The sequence below is a fragment of the Carassius gibelio genome, chromosome A6 (genome assembly GCF_023724105.1).
Source record: "Carassius gibelio isolate Cgi1373 ecotype wild population from Czech Republic chromosome A6, carGib1.2-hapl.c, whole genome shotgun sequence".
Lineage (NCBI taxonomy): Eukaryota > Metazoa > Chordata > Actinopteri > Cypriniformes > Cyprinidae > Carassius > Carassius gibelio.
This window is the reverse complement of record NC_068376.1, coordinates 9051383-9071902: the sequence shown is the minus strand read 5'-3', so window position 1 is coordinate 9071902 and position 20520 is coordinate 9051383. Positions and strand designations below refer to the sequence as shown.

The following is a 20520-nucleotide window of genomic DNA, read 5'->3' as shown; positions in this document are numbered from 1 at the left end:
AATAATAGTAGGCTATCATAACAAAGACAGGGGAAATGTTAACCAATAATTCTCCATTTTACACCAATAATAATTCTAAAAGCTAATGTGACAGAAAAGCTAGATTTAAAATTTCACGCAGAAGTAGCCTATTGATGTATAACAACACTGAATCAGGTTTTGTAGAAAGCCCAAGAGAGGACTACGCACTCCCCTTCCCAGAAGATTTCCTTTGGATCAGACTTAAAAACCGAGAGAACCTCGTGGATTTGTTTACATTGAATGGCAAAGTAGGGCCACCGCCACGGGGCTCTCTATTCATTAATTTCCAGCAGATTTTGCTGTAAATCAACTGCTATGCATTTCATACTGCTCGCTTTCAAAGAACGTCTCGTGCGGCCAAAAGCAACGTGATAGCCAGCACGAGGAAAGGGATTCACTCACTCTGAGAAGTCGAAGCAATTTGAAACGTTCAAGACTTCGACTTTCAAAGTTTAATGTTTTTATCTGAAAAAAAGTAGGCTGTTTATTATTTATTTGTTTATGTAACAAGGTCCCCGTGTTCCCTGCTGGGGAGATCATTTGTTTTCTGTGCAAGTAGAGAGGGGAAAAATCCCCAAGTATAACAAGACACGAACAGTTAGAGCTGATTTTCATTTGCATAAATTTTCATATATTTTAGTGAAAATAATAGCGGTGCAGAGGAGAGCTCCGCTCAGTTGAGTCAGAGGGAAGAAAATCTTAGGAAGGACCAAAACGGAGGGAGAGAGTCGTTCACTGATGGACGAACAATGCGGTATTTGAGACAGTTTTTCCAGTTATCATGGAATCTTACGGTAAGTGAAAATAAATCAGTATTCAGCGTAATATCAGGTTATAGCTGTATTAACACGCATAATATACCTTAACATTAATCTATATTCTATATATATATATATATATATATATATATATATATATATATATATATATATATATATATATATACATATACATATACACGTCTGTGTAGTTGCGAAAATCCTTTTTTTTCGTGTTAAAATCAATAAGACTGTTTAGCTTTAGAAATAGCGAGCAGACGGTTAAGCTGCTGTTTTGTAGTGAATGTCCAGTGGAGAATGTGCAATCAATCAAATTCAAACAGGAGTCCCTCGGTGGAATTCTCGGTGGAGTCGCGTACAAGTGGATATCAGGTCGTTTACATAAATCGATCTCTTACTTCTGTGCCACAGTTTGATGCAACTTGGTCTGCGGGAATGACTTATTTTGGAGCGCGCGACGTATAACGCGAGACGGTAAGGATTTTAGTTGTCACCGAACGACTGTGAGACAACATTGCACACGAGGAGCAGAAACTAGTCTGGCGAGACATGATTAATCAAGCCAGAAAAAAAAAAAAGTTTAAATAATGGGGTGGCCAAAATATACATATAGCCTATATTAATATATTAATTTAGATTTAATTCGATTTAAATTGTAAAATGTAAATTTAAAAAATTAAAAAAAAAACAAATATATATATTTGTTTTTTTTAATGTAATATAGGCTAGACTATATGCAAACAGAACGAAAACCTTTCTCTTCGATATTTGTTGGGTTAACTTTATGTGCCCTCCCGGTCGAAGACGCTATCGCTCTCGCAGCCCCACTAAGACCGTTTGTTTCATTCATGGGCAAAGCATTTCTGAACCCTTCCTCTCGGTTGCTATGGTGAGCGGAATAAAAGAAGGAACACTGGTCGCATTAAGCTATATGTTTGTGCACTGGAGTCGAGATGAAAGAGCCAGTCAATCCAAGAACATCTACCAGTGCGCCAAACACACATCTCAGATTCGTATATACAAGCGTCTACAAAAGAGATATACATAAAATAACTGGAATCAATCAGCGCAACCATAAAGATTAAATCCCACACTTACACGCTTGACAGTGACGCATGGGGGGATATTTTGTCACCAGCAGGTGTCGCGCTTAGTCAGGATGGTAAAAGCGCAAATGGTGAGTAATTGGGGTATTGTCCTTGAATAACCAATTATTATTATTATTATTAATTTATTTTTAGGAGAAGCATAGGCTACTGATATCATAAACTGATTCCTGGTGAAAGCATAATGCAACAAACCCACCTCCGCACAATTAATGAATTCATAAGACATTAATTAAAATTATTGTTAATGCATAAAGACGGTATGCTGTTGGTTTCAAGATTTTTTGACAATGATTCAAATTAGTTTTCAAAAGGATGTTCACCTCAATGTGTAGCCTAAGCCTTTGTAATTCTGTCTTGGATTGATAACCTTAAACCTAAGATGCAAAAGGATTCGTTAAGGTTTAGGAAGTTTAAAAATAAAACCTTTTTGAATAGTCAGTTTATTATTTTTGGCAGACATTTACATAAATGTTGTTGCGTAAAATGCTGATTTAACACCAGTATTTAAATACATTAAAAAAACTTGTCTAAGTGTGTGACATATATTGGCAATGTATTCAACAAAAATAAAACAGAATAAATAAATTCATATAAAAAGCTTTATTAAAAAAGTGCGCGAATGTTTGATATATATTTGAATAATTTCAAGAATTGTAAGATGACGAAATATAATTTAAAAGGTTTGTGAGGATTAAAAAAACTATTACAGAGAAAAAAATGCTATTATTATAATTAAATGAAATATCTGTTGGTTTTGAAGAAATACAATATATGTAACAGAAACATTCTGCTGAATTGTCATTAATTTGAGGATCAAATCTTCAAAGCGCTAAGATCAAGTCTGACAGCGTGTAATCGTAGGCCAGAGCTCTGGCATAGTCCCAAAAAAGAGGATGCGAAGTCTCTTATTTTCTCTTAATTCCGGAAGATAAAATGTCATAGTGGGATGGTGACTGTGTATGATGTTATTATTTAAAAAATAAAATAAATAAATAAAAACACTAATTTTAATTATTATTTTATAATTATATTTTGTGTTTTATTTAAAAACCTTTTTTTAAATAAATTTCATTTGTCTGACTGCTATTATTAAAGTTAGCCTATTGCTTTCGTCATCGAAAAAGAAAGGAATTGAGCTCATGTCAATATCTGTAGCCTAATCCTTCAGCATTGCCAGTCTTGAGCTTTCAGTTGTTTGATAGACAGACTGGAATGCGAAATAATTTGTAAACAATTTATAGTTATTTGGGATAAAGATAACAATCGAAATAAAAGCAAAAATGTATAGGCTATTGCATGTATAGGCTCTCCTCTTTCAAAGAATTTGGATAAAACCTACACAGGAGCAAGTCTTGTGGTAGTCGGTTAGAAAAGAAGAGTAATCGACTGGACGATGTTATTTCATAATTTGTGACTGACATTACTTTATACCCTTGTTCTACAAGGAAGCCCATAGAGTGCGTCACGCCGTTCCGCCTTGTTTATTCCACTGCTCCCTTGTGCATCATTTCCCGTAGCACCGGCTCAGGAGGCGCGCAGCTTATGACCGAAACGGCGAGAAATGTTTCAGAGCTCTGTCTTACATGAAGATTATCTGAGCTATATTATTCGTAAACATTCCAGCCAGCCCCCTTATTGATTGTGCTCTCTCCCATTGGAAATCAATGCAAATGTAATAATGTGTTTTAAATGATATGTGGATGCAACATCTAATGCTATAATATAAATATATGTTATGTACACAAATACAAATATGCAATAAATCGATTGAAATCAGTAAAATAGAAAATAAAGACTCATCCCATATATATATTTATGATGTTATCCCCCCCCCCCTCTCTCTCTCTCTCTCTCTGTGTGTGTGTGCAACTGACAGATCACTCTTAACTGTCCCGTGTGGACCAACAATATCTCTCGGACATCATATAACAGACACTGCACTTATTACTGCTGCAGGCCACTGCAATAATCTAACTCCTACTGTCCCATTACGGGTCAGGGGCACTTTCACGAAACACTTGATTATATATATATATATATATATATATATATATATATGCTAGGATTGTCTGACATTCCATTTTAATCATGCATCAACATATTAATCTGATGAAAAAGTTGCAAGAGCACTGCGACGTGCCCTCTGCCATTTAAAATGTATCCACTGTGTGTGGACTGAAGTGGTGCCCCGTGTGTTTTTGTTTGTCAAACAGCACTGTTCCCTGAGGAGTGCGGTTTGTGGTACCTCCCTGCTCAGGATTACATTAATCAAAGCATTTATTTCCCCAGAGATGCATAGCACAAATCAAACAAAATCCCAATCAAATTGAATTACAGAGGAACCACGCACTGGAAGTGACCTCTCCGTTTCTTTCCAGTTGCTCGTTTTGTGAGAAAACAGGTCTCTTGCCATTTCAGCTGCACTCACAAAAGCAAAAGTGTCTTTCTCTGTGATAAAGAAGAGGAGAAGAGTTTCTATGTTGAGGGTGTTATGTTGACTGTGAGAAACATGGATATCTTTTGCCAGTGGCCAGACACAGCGTGGTTTTTAGTGATGAAACATAGAAGTTTGGTTTCGACAGCACATCTGCGGATCGAAGGATTTGCTTTTGGTTGCAGAAAGTGCAAACTGTTAGGTTAGACAAACCCGCTGGTTGAGAGCTGTCTCACCCCTTAGTAAAACAAATCATGTGTGGATGAAATAATTTATTTTATGCTCAAGTTATTCAACATGACTATCAACACAATAAATCCATGGCAAAGCTGCATGGCTCAATAAAAATTGCTGCAAATAGTACTGCAAATAAAATAACACAGCTGTAAATTTCCCCTTGTGTTGTTTTCATGTAACTGACATGCACGGTTTGAGATTCATGGTGAAAATGGGAGGGAAATGTGAGGCTCCTTATGGCAGTGCAGTGCGTCGAAACTCAAATCCAGCTCTGCTGCTTTCAGCCCGATCAAGGATAAATGATTGAGCCTGTCCTGGAGTGGGTTGCCAGACGGGAACGTTAACTCTGTTGGGGAGGTGAGGGTAGAGGTGCTGTAGATACTTTTGTTGAAATATACAAGTCATAGTATATAAGTCACAATTTCAAGTGGTATAAAAATAGTCTTTGTGTTTCTATTTTGAGTTGTAAAAAAGAGAGAAATCTGTGGTTCAAACTAGTCGAAAAAGATGGCTTATGACTGACAAATGACAGTGTAAACGTGTTAGCAGCTATAAAAAATCTGTTTTTATTTGTGTGGGCATGCTCGGCTGTCAGAAAATCATTTGTGTGTGTCATCTTAATTATGTTCCCACCCACAGCAGGAAAAATGGGTTTACATATATCTGTATCCATATTTTGGCATCCTATATGTTCTCCTAAGACCTCTGTCTCTACCATTTCTACCTCTCTAATTCTCTCCCTCTTGGTCAGCTCACGCATCTAGCCCCCGGGGTCACAAAAGCAACATTCACCAGCCTGCTAGAAGTGGCCTGACCTCCTGCCAAACTGCCTACCACACATTACTTATTACTCAGGCCAGGCACACGGACAGCCCCACAGCTAAAATGCTGCCCTTAACTCAGGCAACATGCAATGGATCATTGTATACTCCTCTAGTTCGCTCTCACTCACTTTTATTGAAATGCGCATGCAAAGGTGCATTGCAGTGCTTAGAGGCTGAATAATGGCTAAGCTAAGGAAACATATGTGTCTCATGTGTAAGGTGGAAAGGTCAACGAGTCTAATTTCTGGTATGCACGATAATGGCTATACAGTGTAGTCGCAGTGGGTGATAGAGCTGGATATTTCTATCTAAACCTCATGTTATACAAGCAAACAGGCCTCCTATAGCGTATGCTAAAGAAATTATCTATCTATCTATCTATCTATCTATCTATCTATCTATCTATCTATCTATCTATCTATCTATCTATCTATCTATCTATCTATCTATCTATCTATCTATCTATCTATCTATCTATCTATCTATCTATCTATCTATCTATTGAAGGATCAGTCACCCACCTCAATAAATAGAGTGAGAGGGTATCAATATCAACACAGACTTTATTAGTGAACATGGTGAGCAACTGGAGGAAGAAAAGTTGCCTGGAGAGAAAATGTGTATTGCGTGCCACAGGAAGGATATTTGTTCAAGATGCAGTTCCAGCTCATTTCTAACATAGTTATTTCTCTTGCAGAAGAGGAGCTTCAACTCTCCCACCTTCCCTCCCTTCTCCAGGGAGAGGGGCCTCCTTCCATGTTGGACCCGGACTCAATCTGCTGCAGAGGGACAGAGTGGTTATGCTGTGAGCGTGCGCACGCACGCATGCACGCCACACACACACACACACACACACACACAGAGATCTCACTGCTAACGTTTTCAGCTTACACTGCTGCTGGAACTGTTAGCCTGCCGGCTATTTTTCTTTGAGAGACTATAAAAATATGCAAATGCTGTTGTTAAAGAGCACAGTTGAGTTTTTTTTTCTGCTTGAGCCCCTTCTGCAGAGCAAAAAGCGGAAATTCACTTTTGTCCTTCACTTTGTTTAAAGAAAGACAGTAATTCTCAAAGAGCCCAACGACGACAGAGACATCATAAACATGTTTGAAATGACCATGCAGATATGGAAGAATAACATTAATAATAATCCTGCTCTACTCAAATTGTACCTGCATATTTAGTGATTTTAAAAGGCCTTCCTTCTCTTTACCTCTCATCATGGCGGACAGGCCTTAAACACAGAGCATCAACTGCTTTAATAGTGAAGGAAAAGTACAGGGCGAATTTGTAAACCCCTCACGGTGCCACTAAAACTTTTTGAAGTGATTATGAAGACAGTTCAGATCAAAGGCTTTGACAACTCTGAGTGCCCGCCAAGACTGAACCCCTGTAATCGCACAGAGCCTTCCGTACAACACAGCGCACACCCCTCAAGCACCCGGCAGAACGCAACGCCACACTCACGCATAAACAGATTATCAGGGGACAGAAAACCGCTGGAAAGTAAATATGGGGTTTAGAGTTTTCAGACTGAACCACACTGATATAACCAAGGTGTTTAGTGAAATATTGACAGGTAGATATTAATTATCAGCGTCAGGGAGATAAGGAAAAAAAATATGAATGTATAACAATTAATTAAATAACTCTGTGCATATGTTTTCAAAAGCAGATCGTTATATAACCTCAATATATTTAATATTTTCCATTGTATTCAGCATATCAAATGCATTAAATTAACTGCCATAATTTCCTAATCCTTCACAAAGAAACTATAAGAAGCTGGGAAAAAAAAGAGGAAGAAAAGGAGAGCGAGCAGAAAGTGCTTTGTTGAAGTCAACAAACTCTTATGTTTTTATATAATTATGTGCTCTGCTGTGCGTAACTGCTAGGCAGCATTGTAACAAATGTCCATCATTGGCTCCATTAGCCCCGAAGACAGACGGCCATTAGATTTAGCTCACTGTTTTGCTAACACTATAAGAAAACACAATAGCTCTGAACAAAACAACAACAATACTAATAGTTCATTTTAAGTATTCAAGTTGTACAATAGAACTTGAGAAATGTATGTTGTCTTGCATATGTGCACACACCGTAAGCCACATGTTCCTATATTACCAGTTTGCCATTTTGAACCTGTTCACAACCCTTTTCTTTCATGTTGTTGTTTTGCCATTTAACTGAAAGTTTTGCTTTCGTCAGTGTATTTACTGTTTTGTAGTACTGCACTGGTGCTGATGTGAAACAATAAAATGTGTGTGACAGCAAGTCCCCTCTCTGCCTCCTGTTTACGGTGCCACTCAGCGCCTCTCTCAGACTAACCGCTTGGTACAGTCTTCTCTGGATCAATTCCAGAACCCTCGGGTTCCGAGTGACCCAGTCTCTGAAGAGCAGCCAACAACTGGGCCTTTCAGTGTGGACAGCAGATGGGGCGGGCCAGCTAGCCACTCGGAGGAACTTCTTGTGTCGCCAGACACAGAGAATGAATCCGCTTTTATCTGCCAGCCCAGTGGACTACAATGAGCGTTCCTGTGCACTTAACCATGATACAGCACACACACATACAGAGAATGATGCCAGACAGGTAGTGTGCATTGCCATTACCTAACCATGGAAGTTACTCTGGTTTTGGCTACACTTGCAGTATACCAGATAAATGCACACTTTTGTTTGTTCTCTCATGTAAATCATTCTCTCGGTGGGAGAGCTACAATCCTGATAGGCTACAAGATTAACAAGCTAAAAATGTATTCCTGCAGAATTATCAAAAATCAACATTATTTAGGCATTATGATCAAAGACAGTGAGTGCGCCAGGCTATACAGATTTTTGAAGGCTGTTTCTAATAAAAATTAATTTCCTAATTCCTTTCATATCTTGCATAGGGGTGCTAATAATCTGATCATATTGACCTTTCTAGTGTTTAAGATATTCAGTCTGGTATTTTGTCAGACATTTATGCCTAATTGTTCCAGACAGTAATTGTTCTCTTTCAACAGTAGCAGAAACTCCCACTGACTTCTCTTTCATGGATAATCATCTGACACCACTGCGATTGTCTGCGCCATGCCGTCTCATACTAAGTGTGTGTGGTATGTCTGTTTGTTCTTTTGACAGCTTGGTAACAGGGAACTGCAGGCCCTATCGATTACCTGATCATTAGGAGTGACCAGCTGAGTGGCGACATAGCCGCAAACGCTGTTAACAGCAACGCGGAACATCTGACCTCTCTTTAACAAACAGCCATCGAGTGACCAGACCTACTCATTGACCCATAATAGTCACTGCAGGCCAGCAGCATTACGATAACTACACCCAGCTGTGGGCTGTTTCATGGATCTGCTGGGCTTGTGCGATTCGGAAAGGGTCTGACATGGATTTTTATGAGGAAACATATCTCATATCTGATGGTTTAGCAGATGTCCGTATGCAGAACACTTGGCAGGTGTGACTGCCAGTCACAATCCCACTGATGATACAGTTTACAGTAGTCCGACACCCACTGCTGAAAGTCTGCGAGTGACACTGTTTACCTCCTGTTGCGCTATTAGAAAGCACGGCTTCCAGTTCAGAGCCTCGCACCACCCCAGTGTGTGTGTGTGTGAGAAAGAGACAGTGAGAAAAGAGGGGGAGGAAGGGAGAGGGTAGGAGGAGGAGGAGGAGGAAAAGGCCACTGATCAGTGAGTGAATGAACCGTTTCTTTGGTGAGTCCCTCAGAGGGGAAGCACCCTGCAGAGGACAGTGTGGAAATGAACTCGATGAGGCGGTGAGTGTTTGACCCCATGTCTGTCCTCACACCACCCTCGTCACTCTTATGGCTTATGGCTGACTGACACCGACTACATCCTGCCTGCAATGAGCCACTTCCCGTCTGTCATTACCTCGCCTGAGCACTTTCTTAATTCAACACTAGTATGTTTGGCTACAAACGGGCAACGGATTCCGCGTATGAAGTGTCATGTTATGATATCAGTTTATTTTCTTTCCATCAGGTTTCATCCTTATTTTCTTAAAGAAAAAAATGGGTCTGTTACATGCTAACCAACAACATATGAGTCTAGCAGCGTGAGAAATATCTGAAAGCTGGATGCTCGAGAGTTGAGCTCCAGGGAAAAGATCCTTGTGGGGCAGCTGGAGGAATTGGGGGAAGAGCGGAAGCAGATTGCAGGAGAAGGCAGTGGCTTTGAAGGTTGTAGGTAACAGGTTTTTCCCTGCACCTCTGCAGGAGACTTGAGCACAGGCCCCCACCGGCACAAGTGGTACTGCTCATTTCAATTTAGCTCAAATCTACACTTGAAATAGTGCGGCTGTCATAAGCAATCTGCAGTCCAGGACGGAGCACTGCCTTGGTTGAGGAGTGGTGGGGGGAGAATGGGGGTGTCAGAGCAGACTACGTTGAGTTCTGAAGGAGAGGCTGCTGCCATATGCCCTCCCAACAACCTCCTCCCCCTCCTTCGCTGTTCCTTTACTTTTCCAAGCACATGTTCACCGCAGGTCCACTCATCCAGAACAGCACAAAGAGAGGTCAAAGCAGTCAACAAGTTATTTACACCAAGGGAGCTGCTGTGCCTCACACAACCCGTCTGCTTTCAGAGATGAGGCCAAATTCCTCATTATGTAACAAAAGATCAGTTTTTTATTTTTCTTCTGACAGAGATCTGATACACCATAACTCTTACGCTTCTTTTACAACAGATGAAACTGGTGGGCATCATGGAAACCACCAGTCAATACCTTCTGTGTTAAAAACATTCATATTAGAATCAAGATGTGGAGCACAACAAACACAAAACCAACTTTGGGTGAACCGGCAGTAATTTATTCATTTTTGATCAGTTTTCTTACCTAAATAGATGGTTAATTTAATATTTTAATTTATATTATATTTATGCATTACATTTATGGTAGACATTTTTATCCAAAAGAACTTACATTGCAATTGAGGTATACATACAAACATTCAGTTCTTGCATTCCCTGGGAACTGTGGCCATTGCTTTGTTGGTGCCATTCTTTAATGTTCAACCAAAAGGAATGCCAGGCTAATTTCTTCTATTTTTACTAATATTTAACAATGTTTCCGAAGCCAAATTGGTAAGTGTGAACTGTAATTCCCAGTCAGTGACCAACTCAACCTGCAGTCTTCTTTTTGGAAAGCTGAAGGAGTCTTTAAATAGAGGAGACGAGGCTATGTCTGTAGACAGCACAGAGGATGGACAGATCAGAGCAAGCTTTGCAATCCTGGAAGTGTTTCCTCGTCAGAAAGCATGCGTTTTAAGCAGTGTTGTTCTAGCCTAGGGCTACAGCCCGCTGGATCATGTTGAGCTCTTTCAGGGGAGGAAGAGAAAATATGGCAGGCATCGATGAATGCAAATGTACCTTCTGTATCTCACAGGCATCTTGATGGGGCTTGGAAGCACAGTTGCCCCTTTAGGAGCACGTGTCTGATGTGAAAACCTTTAAATAATACACAAGCCTGGACATGAGATGATACTTTTACCCTTAGCTGAGGGAAAATATAACTGAAGAGCTTTCAAAAGAACGAGGTTAGTATGGTATTCCTTCACCTTAAAATGAAAATTTTATCATGCTAATTTATTCAATAATTTATGACTTTGGTACATATTTGCCCTTCAAGAGAATCCAAAAGAACCACTATCATCTGCACAGTCAGCAGTTGAGGAACCAGGCCTGGCTCACCATCCCATGACTATGGAGGATTACACCCCAAGTTGCCCCCTTTGGACTGTGTGCCTTTCCCATTAAGCTGCCAACCAGGCCAACTCATTCACAGCATGAATTGCACAGTCTCTCCAGGAGGTGGTATTCTTTCTGGACAAACATGTGTTTCTGTTGCTGGTACCCTGCCCACTACCGCACAGACCATGCCAGGGGCAGGGCTCATGTATCTGTGCACTGATAGGGCCTCAATGAGGTTGCGGGAATACTGGGAGATTGTCTATCATTTATCCCTGGGCTTCAAATGAAGTTAAAATGGAGTTTTTAGCTGGTTTCTCTCACCTGCGTGTATGACTCTGCAGCAATGGCTCCTTGCTTGCAGCATCAGCAGGGATTCATTTCAAAGGCTCCAACACTGCTATCGCAAGAACGCATGCATACAAGCAGACAGATACACACACATTCTTTTTAGCTCCTAGATACACAGAAGTTTTCAGGCAGAGGACACTCTACAAGTAACTTTCATGCACATTTGGGAAAAGAGAAAGCATATTCTAGAGTTCTCTGAGGGAGATTACACAGCACACACATCGGTGTCTTTATGATTGAAGTCTTCAATAGCCCCCCTCATAAATGCTTCAGCATTAGTGCATATTACAAACAAGTCTTAATGGATCATTCTCATTTGTCCTAATGAGTAAAGTTCGTCTGTAGTTTCACTCGTTAAACTTCTTCATCAAGACCCACATCATCTGTGCATTTGTGCCTCACGACAGTGCTGAAGTTGTAGAAGGAGAGCAGGAATAACTGGTGAAGAGCTGAATTGACAGGATTAATGGACGAGGAGCTGAGCAGTGCAATTACACCCTTCAGTGAGGGGCATTTTTCATTTTTGGGTCCTCCTCATCTCTGGCTTTCTCTCCTGTGGGAGAGAGTGCAGTCCTAGCGGTTTGTTTGTTTTAATTATTTTTCCATATGCAAATGTGGTTTTATTTAATTGCAGCGAAGCAAGCGACGACCACGGAGAAGAAAGTGGGGAGGACAAACTCATTATTGATTCCTGAGCCATCTTTCTGGAAGCCATCGCCATTACGTGGCGTAATCCATCTTTCCCATGCATTAACTTCAGTACAGGCATGGAGAGAAGTGTTAATGCCTCCTCAGAACATCAATCAGACAGGGAGAAAGAGGGAGATAGGAAAACCTCTGAACCTCCTTTTTTTTTTTTGACAGGTACCACTCAGTAAAATATGTTTTTATTGCCAGGAAATGAGGACCAAAGGTTGTTGTAATGAGACAGGTTAAAATAAGCCATGCAAGTTGCCAGCCTTCCACAAAACCGTCCTCATTTATTCTGCAGGCCTGAAATAATGTTTTCTGCAGGGAGTTTCCAATAATGTCCTCTTGAGGGGATGAGTGTGATTGCGTGGTGGGTGTGTGTATGCATGCTTGTGTGAGTCTTGTGTGTGACTGAAGCTCTTCATGGCTCTTTTCAAGTGTACAATATGCCTTGCGCTATGCAGAGATGAGACATAAATATTGCTGAATAAAGAGAAGTACGTTATCAAACCCTCCTTTCACAATGGAGAGCTGAATTATCCAGGGCTGTGCTTTGGGAGTGTGTGAGTAAGACGGTCAGGTTTCAAATTCAGAGACTCCGAGTGTTTCCTTGCACATTTGCTTGTTTATTGCTCACTGAAGTGGGCAGGTCTAAGTGATTCCATTAGATGAGTGACATCTTCTTTTACTGCCTGTCAGGCCGTGCTTCTCCATACAGAAACGGACGGATGTCATCTGTCATTCTGAGGCCTCCCTGATGGTTTATTGGAGGTGTTCATGGATGTATGACGTGCTCGTTAATTTCGAGGACTATTAATGAATGGCTTGAGATAAAAAAAGGATAAAAGCGAGAGCCAGGGGTAAAAGAACTGTGGAGAGCAGGAAGCTGAGTTTCAGCATTTCTGAAAACCCTCAAAGTCGTTCCTTTAATCCATCCTGACAAGGCTGAGGCTCAATCCACCTCTTTCTCTCCTTTCTCTGGATCAGTAGGGTCCTGCAGTGGTAGAGCAACAGCATGGGTTCTTAGATCAGTGTTCTGTGTTCTGAAAGACACACATACGGAAGGGGTAATTACTATGCCATGCTGAACAGTAAAAGCAGACCTAATCCTCTGCGTGTTGGAAGCCAGTCTACCACAGCTGCACAGAAGAGATTGTATATAGTGTGTTCCAGGACAATGTTTGCATGTTTACATTTGTGACTGGTTTTCCTAAAGTAATAGTTCGGTGAATAAGGGGTTAATTTTTGTTTTTGTTTCTCAGACAAGTCAAGTATCATATGTATTCTGATCACTTCAGAACACTTTTCAAAATTTTTTTTTTTTTTTTTTTTTTTTTTTTTTTTTTTTTTGCATCTTGGCAGTGTCCTGCCAACTTCCCTTGTAAAACAGTAGGTAGGTCTGAGCAACAAAATACTTTGTGTATTAAATACCTCTCTCAAATGAGTTGTTTTCTTCAAAGTCCCTCCTTTCGACAAGCGCAGTCTGCTCTGATTGGCCAACTGACCAGTGCATTGTGATTGGCCGAACACCGCAAGCACTTTTTTGAAATAGAATGTCCCTTTCCATAATCGTGAGCATCTTCCTTCAAAATAAATGTAAAGACAGTATATTATGTCCTTAGTTTTACCATCAGTTCAAGTGTGAAGCCCGAAAGTGTAAAAGAATGGCGTGACAGACACAGTGGTGAAGCCTGTATGTATTTGCAATACATAAGCCATGGACGATTAAGAGAGCTGACTCCACTGTGTGACCGTTTCTCTCTCTCTCTCTCTCTCTCTCTCTCTCTCTCTCACACACACACACACACACAAACACAAAACCCTGCATTTGAACAGTCAATAGCAAATACTTAAACTAATAACAAAACTTATATACAGTGGCTGATTCAGAAGGTCAGAGTGTCGTAGCAAAGTCACAATTACTTCATCTCCTAGGTTCACTAAACGATCGTCCATAAAATGCATTGCTGTTCTGTTGTAAGTAATCTTAAAGATTCCTAAATTAATCTACTTTCGGAAGGCCAAATAAAATGCTTTTGCTTTCTCCTAGATAGACACAGCATCTCCATGACATGGCTGCTTCAACACTAACTGCGGATACAGAAACCAGGCCTTCTTTCTTTGCGTGAACATTTGGGTGGCATTATGCAAATATTTCCATATAGTGACATAGACATGTGGGGGTGTGTTTAAACGAGGTGTTGAGGGTGTGGCAGAGTCTTAACTTTGATAAAGAATATCTCTTTGGATTTAAGACTTTAGTCTTTGCAACTTTACAGATCTTCATTATGCACCAAGAGCTTGTAACAATCCAAAGAGAAAGGAAAAATTGGCATCATATGACCCCTTTAAAATATTAATAATATGATATACATTTATATTATCATTCAAGCTATTGTTTATGTTCGAATAACTGATGACAGTTTATAGAGACAATTTTCAATTTATGTAGTGATAGTACTTGCACTGATACTGCAGGAATCTTACAGCAGAGTATTTGCGTGTGTTCCTTGCTGGCAAAGCTCTGGGAGAATTGCATCAGTCAGAGAGCACTTCCTACTGAGCACCAGGCTGGATACAGAACGTGTTTCCCCTGGAAGCTCAGTCTGATTGGACATGCACAGAGAATGTAAATAGCCTGGCAGTGCTTGGGGTATTCGACATCACCAAACAGGCCTTTGACTAACCAGAAAGACACCTGCGAGGAATCCCCCTGCTGTGGGCTTCATTCAGGGAAAGTCTCCTCTGGCTACACCTGGACATCTCACTCAGGCCCAACTGCAATTGAATACGGCTCCCAGTCATGCAGATGAAAGGTCTACTGGGGCCATGGTGAAACTGGCTTTTTCATGGTGGGTATGCTGTGTAAAAACAGCATCAGGTATGGGGTGATAATCTGATGTAATACCACCCACCTGGTCTGATATACCACCTCTGGAAGTTGAATGCATTGCAATACGCAAGTAAAAACCAACAGTTGTGGGGGGAGCGGTGGTCAGTCAATCTTTTTGACGTCAGCTGACTCTGAAAAGAGAGGGCAAATACAGGGCATTCTGTCTTGTGTAGGACATCTTGATGCATGCCAGTGCTTATATGCAACATCCATATCATAAATCAGAAGAAAACATCGCAAGATCAGAAACTCCTTACACTCCACCATCAACTTTTTAAAAAAGGATGTTTTGATCGACAGCTGCCCCAATTTAAAACGCACAGCAGAGCTAAATGGTGTGATCTGTGTGATGACTGATGGACACCGAGCCAAGCTGAGAGATAGAGAGCAAGGCAGTGGTGTGTGGAGGTCGGATCCAGCATATGCCAGCCAGTCAGCCTGTCCTCCCCACTGCCGAGTGATGAGAGCAGGGAGCCGAGAGCCGCCCTGCCCCTGATGAGCTGCCAGCTGGCTGGGGAAGTGAACACGGTGGACTGACACTCTACTGGGGGGTAACCTGCCATGAGGAAGGGAAAGACAGCTGCTTGTATGACTGGTGTGTGGGTGTGGTCAGTAAGTATTCATGTGTGTGCATGTAGAGATAGAGGCGCAGCTCAGGGCGCGGTTGGTCTCCTGCAGGGGTCCAGATGGATGCAGGGAGGGGGTGAGCTTGATTCAAGGGTTTCTGGAGAGAGTGACAAGACTGACAAAATTTCTCTGGAGCTCAAACTGTGCTGCCAGCATGCTCTCTCCTGGTCTGCCTTCTGCCCCCCACTGTCACCTGTTAACCCCCCCACCCCTTTGCTCTGCTCAGGAACTGGATTTGCGATGGGCACACACACACTTAGTGGAAAAGGCATGAAGCCATGGTTATAGTTTCAGAGTCTTATTATTAGTGTGAGCAGGCCAACTAAAAATGGGCTATTGCAGTCATTACTGCTGTAGGCACGCTCCTAAATAACAACAAAAAGCAGTGAAGCACAGAAAATGTCTCATATGACAATTAATTATTATAATATTTTTTTTTTTCTATGTGATACAATCAAGTAAAATTTGTATATATATATATTTGTATATATATTATATATATTTGTTTTTGTTTCATTCATTCATGGTGGTTGGACAACTACCCGAGCAATTGTTTTTCAAATGTTAATACACAGTAAAGCAGGTTTGCAAAAGATTTTATTTTCCCTCTCAGAAATAATTATAGAAAAATATTATTTAAAATGCCAAACTAAAGTTTTCTTTTCAAGAATTGTATTGTTTTAATGAGACTTTTTTATATCATGATATCAGAATATTTGCCTCACCCTGCCATTTTGCACCCCCACCCCAAAATTTGTTTTTTAATACAGACATAAAAGAAAAGGGTATATTAAAGCCTTGCATATTACATTTTTGAGTAAATAGATGACGCTCATGTCAGTTTCTAACAATCAGTGCATCTGGGAGTCTCACTGTACCACATCAATCCAATAAATTGGTTAAACAAACAAGCAAACACTTTTAATTAAACATATTAATAGTAAAATAACTATTTTCTTCATATGGTACATTAGGTACATTAATGTGTAAAATCCATTCTGTAGAAACATGTCAAGTTCAGTGTGCACAAACAGTCAGATGCTTTTATCTTCAAAACAACCACTGTCTTGTTTCATAAGTCTCTTTTAAACACTCTCTCCTGTCTCCCCTCCTAATTCTATCATTCTTGCACTCTTTCTCTATAATAAGGCTCTTTTGTGTCCTTGATCAGTGTGACATACAGGGCTTTCTGTGGGAATATTGTCTGTCTTTTATGAAATTAATCTGGATACAGAGTAGGAACGCTGGAGATATCTGGTCCACCCTGCGGGCTGGTAGATCTATTGGACCTGGTCCCATGGTGAGGGCGCAGAGGAGATCAGTCGTCCCCTCACACATGTCCTTCAGTTCTCCATGGGGACATCATTAATCTGGACCTCATGGAAACACAGAAGAACGGTTTGGCTTGTAGAGAATGGTATTTTAAAAGTTAGGTTGGCATATCATATACATGCTATATATGTCGAAGCAAAGGTGAACATTTTCTTCACTCTTTCTCATCCGTACCTCTATTTTCCTATCTCCCTCTCCCACTCTCTGTATCTCGGGTTTTACACTCTTTTTATATCTCCTCCAAATACTTTCTTGACCCTACAGCCATCTTCATTTCTGTTACAACCATGACACACACACACACATATACAGACGTCACATTTACATTTCAAACTGGCACTGTGTCTGCCACACATTCATTATTTATCAGCCCCTGGCCACAGTGGAGAGTGCCTGATCTCTCACTCTCTCCATCTTTCTCTCTCTGGTTCTTTCTCCCTGTGACTCTTACCCTCTCCTCTCCCATCTCCACCTCCTGTTTCTACACTGTGGATAGTGAAAGGTATGAGTACAAGGTAATTATGGTTCTCAGCATTGCCAAATTATTCTAATCACTCTCATTAACTCGGAGGAAATAAATGTGGTGTGGAATGTTACAGACGTATGGAAATATAATATATACATAATAAATTCAGTTTCTTTAAAGATGGAAATCGAATTAGTTTGTTTTCTTTTATCACAATAACACAATTAAATGAACATATGAGGGAGTTTTAAATAATATTCTGATTGCTATGCACAAACTTCTAACATAAAACAATTATAATAATAATACAAAAATATTAAGAAATATTCCAGGTGTTTCTTGATTTTAGTTTCCCCAATCAAAATGTTTTATACAAAAAAGGATTAAATAGAATAAATATCTAAATAGATAAATAAATGTAACTGGTTGGAGAGTTGGACTTGTATCCCAAAGATTGTGGGTTCGAGTCCCAGTACTGACAGGGATTGTAGATCGGGGTAGTAAATGAACAACACCCAGCTGCGTTTAACTATGGGTTAAATGCAGAGCACAAATTTTATATGTTTTGTATTTGGCAACCATATATGTCAAAATATATGCATATTATTTATACATGCAACTTTATTAAAACATCATATATATATATATTACATCTTTACTGTAAAAAATAAATAAATACATGTCTATCTTTTATATTTACTTAGCCTGTATAGTATTAACATGTATTGATGGGTTTTAGCATTGATATACATGTACATGACATGTACAAAAATATTGTATTGTTTCAAATAGGTGCCATAAATCTTTTTTTTTTAATGAAAATATATTTTTATATAAGTACATTTATTATGTATGCTACTACTAATTGACCAGGGTTTGGATTACTAATTCTGCTGTCTACATTCATTGAACCAAGTTGTTCACTGAAATACACCATCCACTTGCTAATTTAATCAAGTGTATACATGTATAAATTAATATATACATGTGTACTCTCTGATGTGAGGACAAAAAAGCTGTTTTAAAAAGCACTTAACTACTGGTTGTGCAGCTGAAAATATAAATCTTAGTTGTGTTGTTACATGAAGTCAACTACACCCCCATTATTTAAGAGTCAAAATTCTATCCCTTTCTGAAGAGATAAGGAGACTAATACAAGCCTGAATACAGACAACCCACTTCAGTTTTTGTCCAATGAGGACATATACATGTGTAATTTAAGTCTGACAAGATTATCATAGAATTTGGCATCAGTTATATACTGGATCAAAACGAGTGTGTTGTCACCTCTGTCATGTTCAAGAATATTTTGTGCTCTATATAGCACCTGACAAAGTAACATTGCCACACACACACACACACACACACAAATATATGTGTAGATTATTTTATGATAAAAATAATATATAAAAATATACTGTATATATATATATATATATATATATATATATATATATATATATATATATATATATATATATATATATATATATATATATCCAAGTGATAGTTCATTAGTACTTCATTATTTTTTATTATTTTAACATATTTTAACATCAAAAAATTCAAGCCAATTTCTAATGTGTTTACTAAACTATGAACTCAAACCCTGACATTTAAAGTAATGTTGAATTATGTTTTAGCACTTAAAATATTTTTTAAGCAAAAATAAAAAATAAAATAAATAAATAAATAAATAAATAAATAAATAAATAATAATAATAATAATAATAATAATAATAATTATTATAATAATTATTATTATTATTAAAATTACCATAGATAATTTAATTATAAATCTATAACCCTAAAATTGCAAGCAATGGTTGATTAGTACTTATTCAAGTTAAGTTATTTTAACACTTTCAATCTTACAGTTTTTGGATTTTTAAGTCTAAGATATTCAATGCACTTAATTACAAATCTACATGCCTGAAATTCTAAATAATGGTTGATTAGACTTGATCATTTTGAGTTATTTTAACACATAAAATCATTTTCGAGCCAAAAAAACATTCAGTTAGATTCACTTATGTTTTCTGAAACCATACCCTCACATTTCACCCTCACAAGTCATATTTTGGATTTTTAGGATTTTTCAGGCAAAGTATACGTTAAATAAACATATAAATCCAAAATCTTACATATTTGCAAGTCATGGTTAAATAGTACTTGGTAATTTTTTATTATTTTAAAACTTTCATAGATACTTCTAAAACCATGGCATTTTAGTAATGGTTAATTAGGACAACATGACTACATTAGGGTTTTACAAATTTAAAGCAGCTTGCCTAACACAGTCATGGCCTCACACACTATATCACACTGCTGGAACTAGTCTCAGAAAGGCTTAGATCATGTAATGGCACACCGGATAAAAGAAAGTTTCGGAATGTTACAGATGATTCTGTAAAACATTGTTTAGAGCTTAATCAGAAAGCGGTAAAGTAAAACACCTCTGCGTTTCCTGTTGTGGAGGAATGTGCTCACTGAATTGTGGTGTATTGTGGGATGGCTGAATGGGCCTCTTGGCAGACATCACTTTTGAATCTGGCTGTTACAGTAGTAATGAAGCAGTTCAGTGCACGCTCTCTCTCTCTCTCTCTCTCTCTCCCTAAACCAGCTCAGTCTGACAGAAGACCTTGGCAGGCAATCCTGGCTCCACCAGAGCCTGCCGTGAGAACCTGTTTTTTGTCTCTTTTTTTCTGCAGACAGGTAGGCAGCCACCTGCTGCAGGAGCTAGCTTCAGTCTCAGAGCCAGGGCCCCCGGCCAAGTCTCAGGCACCGGCCTGGCTGCCTTATCCCTCCTCTGGGTGTGCTTACTGCTCTCTCTTCCCGTTAAACGAACCCCTGTGCAGACAACCTGTATTGGACACCATTAGGGGGCTGAGTCCATAAGCACCAATGGTAGGAGTAAAGGATTTAGCGAGGATTGTATCCAGGAACGTGGTTGCTGCGAGCGGGAATGAAATCAAGCATGTTTCTTTTCTCCAGCCCTGGCAGCTTCTGTCAGTCAACAGGAACTTGGCGCTCACTCGCTCTCGCACCAATAACA

General features: G+C 39.4%; 1 long non-coding RNA gene across 1 annotated transcript; it reads left to right on the top strand.

The window, feature by feature from the left end:
• Positions 1-424: 424 nt before the first annotated feature.
• On the top strand, positions 425-7678 carry LOC128015417 (uncharacterized). Its single transcript, XR_008183898.1, has 2 exons — positions 425-815; positions 6102-7678. It is a non-coding gene; the product is annotated as an uncharacterized LOC128015417 (long non-coding RNA).
• Positions 7679-20520: the final 12842 nt, after the last annotated feature.